The following is a 6,000-nucleotide window of genomic DNA, read 5'->3' as shown; positions in this document are numbered from 1 at the left end:
TGCCCAGACTTCTTTTCACACTTTGATCACAATTGCTAAGTCGACCTTGGGTCAAGTATCTGGAGAAACCCTCACCTGACTTGCCTGAATTTATGGGTCATAACCCATCAGCGCAAGCTGGAAACAGACAGAAGTGACCGTGTGAAGCCGCACACGCATAGCATCCACATGTTTTACTGATATACAGATCATGTGACAGTGTAAACGAGCACCACATGTTGCAACTATACGCACAAGAGGAACGAGACGTGCACCAAGCTGTAGGTGTCTTCACGCGGACTGACTGAAAGTGCAGGAAAACCCAGACATGCCAGACGGCATCAAAATCTATTGCCCTGTGCCCCGCCGACATCGAGACCCCCGGTAAGAGGAGTCGGAGAGGAAGGGTGGCAGACCTCAGCGTTGGCACTGCAGGGAATGCCAGGGGAGGTGAGGATCACACACTTGCTGAAGAAAAAACATCTTAGCCCGGCTCCTCTTACTGTATCTGAGAAAGCAGCGTATCACATTTTCACATTTGAGTCAGTACTGTTAGTTAAAGCTGCTCTGATCACTATACTGAACTTTATGGGTCTTTATCAGTTATAAAATAATGACTTTTCAATAGAATAATACAAACAGAAGGGGAAATCTAGCTTTAAACATTGAAACAATAATATTATTGGGAGAATCTTTTACATATTTGTGGAAATAATACGCACCGTGACCTCAAACTAATAAGCAGCTGCAGCACAAATTGAGTAAAAAAAACAACATTTTGAATAATCTATCAAATGTTTTCAGCATTTTTAATCACCAGGAGTGCTCAGACTGAACACTGACGACCTTCCATTTATGCCCAGCAGAGGAATGCTGGCTTTATCATTTTCATTTCTGCTTTTATTTTTGTTTCTTTCACAGTAAAGAAGGAAGACCTTTGTTTGAACTTTGTATCCTCGTGCTCTGCAGCCTGAAACTGCAGTCCCTTTACTGATGATTTTTACATCTGCCCAAAGGGGAATCCCTTCCCAACCTCTTGAACTTTTGAACCCCTTTCATAATCAACCTGATAATGCCAAAAAAGGTTTGCTGTCAAACTAAAAACCAAAGTTCTGTTTTTTTCATCTCCCCCCCCAAAAAAGCCAGCGTTTATGCCCTTTTTTGCGCTGATTCTAAAGCTGTTTTATCTCTCTGCAAACATTATTGACCGAACCAGCAGCAAAAGAAGATCCAAACTACGCCTCACATAAACATCGTCATTAATTCCCTCTGACTTTTGCTGTTTTGCTTCCACCACAATAAAATCACACTTCATGCACATCTCTCTCTCTCTCTCTGTACTTCAAGAACAGTTTCCCATCTAAAAATCTGTTTTCTGCATTATTCGCTTGCTTGTCACGCACAAGTCTACCATTGTTTTTTCCTTTTACTTACTTCTGAAAAGAAAGCCTCATTTCTGCTCTTCAATAGGCTTCTGAACAAATGTAAACTTTTTAAAATTATGCAAAATGCAAAATGCTTAGGTGTGTCTCTAATAAAACCGCTGTAACTTCAGAGGTAATGTTCATATGTTCATTAATGGTTTTCTTTCGTTTTTGATGTACTGCAGAATATTTTTATAAAATCTCAGGCCAGGAAAACCACCTTCATGTTTTTCTGTGTTTTATCTTCAGCTACTTTGACATGAAGGCATCTGCTGTGATGCTCACACCTTTGATAAAGTCTTGCGAGTGTCAGCTTCCTTTTTATAGATACAAAAATATGTAAATGTACTGATCTGAATTATAATATTTCTGACCGTCTGAGGCAAAATTTCCCAGATTTAAATCGAATTGAATTGAATCGATTCGGGACCTTGTGAATCGGAATTGAATCGATTCTAGAAATCAGTGATGATACCCAGCACTAATACAGAGCGTCTCTATTCTGAGCACCATAGTTAAAATATGCCTGCTCTCCCTTGTCAGACCAGCCACTTGTACTCAGAGAGTATGAAGAGCAATAAGAACTACACATTTATGCACTGTTTCAGTTTCAGTGCACCCTAAATTGCTTTCCAAAGTGGATGTTGGTTTTTCATGCGTCAACCGGTACTAGCTGCACTAGTTTACCCTCAGCTGAACTTGATGCGCTAAATATTTCTGCATAAGACATCTGAGTCTCCCACATGTTGCAGGAGTGACGTGAGTTTAATCCGAGTTCTTCGAGCACAAGTAAATGTGGCCTTAGAAGATTTGCTCAACAATAAACTGATTCAGCAGGTTTTATTTGCGATGCTATTTTTTAATTTATGTGCGCTTTAGTCATTGTGGTGAAACACTGGTCTTCCTCAGTTCTATCTGATAAAACCGGCAGCACATCCAGCATCAATAAAACAGCAATCAGCGTGTGATACATGTGGTGTGAAGCTACATCATTTTAGCCTGAAAATGGACATTTTATTCTGCATGTAACTTCCATCCTACTGAATCATTTAAGGTGGTAACTGGGTGATTGAGGTTGGTGTGTGGCAAGTTCTGTCAGAATACTCTTAGGTTTTGTTTTTAAGAATAAGTGAGGGCTTGTCAAACTTTTGGGGGTTTCACAGACTTCCTCTTATTCCTAAAGGAGGCTTAGCTAATTCATGTGAACTGACGCAAACATTCCTCTGTGCTTACCACCAGCTTACTAGTTGCTAATACACCAAGAGGTTTGTTGCGGTCTGAGACAAGTGACAGAGGACAGTGTTTCTGCTGACTCAATGATGACATGCAAGGCTGTAATGGATACACACTGATGACAAAAGAATTAAGGGAACAGTGGCTCATCAGAGTTTCCTAACAGATGTTTTTCTATTTTTTTCTTTTTGCTAGCATTCTTCTCACTACATGAAATATATACATGGTACCTGTTGCCCACTCAAGTTGCACTGATAGACCAGCTCTTCCACATCCATCAAAAGAAAGTGTGCTGTTCCTCCCATCACAGCCTCAAAGTGTGGAGGAGATACCACACGAACAGAACTTGACAGGGTCAGGGCAGGAGGACTGGTATCTGCTCTTTTGTGGGTACATGAAGACCACTGCTGGAACCCTGCAATTACCTCCAGCAGGCTACTCATCTGGATGTTTCTATCAAAACTGTCATAAACAGACTGCATGAGGTCCTTTAGTGGGACTTGTGCTCACAGTCGAGCATCATGCACTGATCATACTCGGATTTTCTTTCCACTTGTCTTAACAAAACCTCCTCAGAGCCTCTGTAGGTTCTTCAGAACATCACTGCTGAATAAGTCCTCGAAATGATCATACGAGGCTGAAAACTGAAGGTAAAGGTGACAGGCGTTTTGCAACAATGCCCCTCAGACTCTGAAGCTCTCGTCCACTGAGCCTGAGCTCTGTGGATCCACCTGATCTGTAACATTTTATGTTTATTTTGCAGTAATTTGGCCTCTAAGGACTTTGTGATATTTATCTTAAAAGATATGAGATTAATTAATTTTACTGTATTTACTTACCTGGACATATTCATATCCCAGAAGTTTGACTTTGTGCTATGCTGAGTTATACTACTACACTAAATATTTTAAAACCTGAAAATTTTGCAGACTCCTTAGCTATGTGTCACCGTGCCCTGTAGTGATAACACTCTGAGATCCAATCAATTAAATCATCATATCAGTTGTCCATCTACTAGACACACATCTATCCATCCTCCACAAACATCACTGTGTTTGCTTTGGCCTAATTCCAGCACTGTGGCTTCAGAAAATGAGTAAAATGCAAGCACTTTAATTGAATAGATAAAAAAAAACCTCAGGCAGAAAACACCATTTGTACTTTGTGTTGGCCAGCATGCTTGTGTGTGTCTTTCACTTCTGGTTGTATCATGTTTGTTTAAGCGTTGTGTGCACACATTATAAAGTGGCTGACTGACCTGAAGCTGTTATGGTATCACTGTCCCAGTGGCATTAGCATTTTGCGTCATGGTGTCCCTTCCAACACCATTTTATGAATATAATCAGGATGTGTGTCAGAAGGGCAATGAGTTTTGTGGAGCGCTGCCCTCATGATGACCCGGGCTGATTCAATGCTCTGTGACCTGGATGGAAGAGGAGAGGTGATCCTATAAGAAAGGATCAGAGTGTTAGTTGCAACACAACATATGACTCTGCATACCGGACAGATTGGTTATCGTACACTAAGTCATGTTGTTTTCACTTTAGTGTCTCAACATTTTAGGTTCATCTGCAGTGCAGCTGCTAAAGCGCACTCCCCTGACAGATATAAAGTACATGTAAATTCGACCTTGTTTGTGGTGTTGCTGAGTGGTTGATCTTTGCAGCTTTACACACACTGAGTGCACGCAGGAGTTGAGCGAGTAAACTGTGAGACCGTAAAGTCAACGAGTATCAAAGAAATCTGTCTTCAGAGTGCTTTGTATGGTTTATTGATTTTATTTAAGCCCTCCTTTGTTCTTTTACCATCTTCAAAGCAACCATATGATATATGCATCTCAGACTAGTCCCTGATGCTAGGAGAGACGTGCTTGTTTTAATGCAAGTTAAATTTAAGTTTGCTATCTTACCCTGAGGCTAAAACCCACGTTTCCCTGCTAACAGTTAGTGACATTGCCTGACCACTGGCACTAAATTTCATTAAAAGGAAAACATGGATTATAATTTATGGCTTACTAATGATCTAGTGGAGCAAGTAATGAGAAGCAAAAGAGTATTTACATATTGCAGATTGAACTTGATGCAAATATTCAGTCATTTTCAGCTAGAATGAGCAGATGTGGTTACTCAGACTGAAAAAGCCATGTAGGCTCTCCTATACAACCAGGTGATGGTTGTCTTCGCTCTTTACCTCTTGAAAGCCTACCCTAGAAGCTCGTTTGTCAACAGAGCAGTTTGTGTTGTGTTTCAGGCCTGCTTATACAACAAAATAACATGGTGTGCATCGGACGTTAGTGAGGGTGGTCTCTGTCTATGCAGCTACCACTTGGAAAACCTGAAAACTATTCTAATGGCCATGAAAACACTTCTTTGTTGATGTATACTGATGTGTAATTCTTCATCATCTTCAGTTTATGAACTGAAGATGATTTTTGGATGAAACTTCTTTAACAACGTGGTCTGACGTGCTGCTTGTTTGCTTGAATAAAGTCCTCGTCAAAAACTAGCAGACAGTTTACTTAGAAACTAATCTGCTGAACAAGAGTGTTATAAGAGTACTGAAGTACATCTCACAGGTGTGAGTGCACTCACACAGACACAGAGTTTGCAGCACACCATGGGGGTTTTATGATAAGGTCGCTTCTATAAAGCTGACTGTAACAAACAAAGGAGTGAAGATTTGCAGAGGGACACCGGCCTGGCACATCTCCCCTTCTAGAAGATGCATGCTTAAATGAAGATGAATAAAGATGAATAAAGGTTTTTGTGAAAATGACTACTGAGTCCGGTGCCGTCTCTGGATGCCCGAGGAATAAAAAGAACCGGGGTGAAACTGATTTCGTAACACAGGAAATGTGTTTTTTTAACCTGTTAGCAGTCGGACGTACCGCCCACGGTACATTGGATGGTTTAGGGGACTAATTGTAAATTTGTAGGACTGCTAAGGGGTTAATCAAATAACTAAATAAACCTGTAGATTTGCAGAAAATTACTGTAAATTCTGTACTGTTTAAAAATATATGCCCTTCTTCATTATATAACTAGCTTTCTGTAATCAGAGTAGTTCCATTACGATCATTTTTATTCAAAAAGAAACTCGTGGAGAAATGGAGTAGAGCTTCAACACTCAGTAGTACTGTCTATGGCAGAGCAATTATAAAGATGGACATACTCCCCATCAATATTGAGAATATTCACGAGCAACAAATAAATAAAACAGGACAGGTTTACCGTGAAATATTTGAATTCCCTTACGTACAAAAATTATAAATTTCCCTCCTGCTGTCTCTCTTCCTGCGCTCCACACCCACCCTCATAATATTGACCTTTAAGGTCTCACCACTCCTTTTCTCACTATCAAAGTC

The sequence above is a fragment of the Pundamilia nyererei genome, unplaced genomic scaffold (assembly GCF_000239375.1).
Source record: "Pundamilia nyererei isolate P.nyererei 1_Seehausen unplaced genomic scaffold, PunNye1.0 scaffold00298, whole genome shotgun sequence".
Lineage (NCBI taxonomy): Eukaryota > Metazoa > Chordata > Actinopteri > Cichliformes > Cichlidae > Pundamilia > Pundamilia nyererei.
This window is presented reverse-complemented; position numbering follows the sequence as displayed.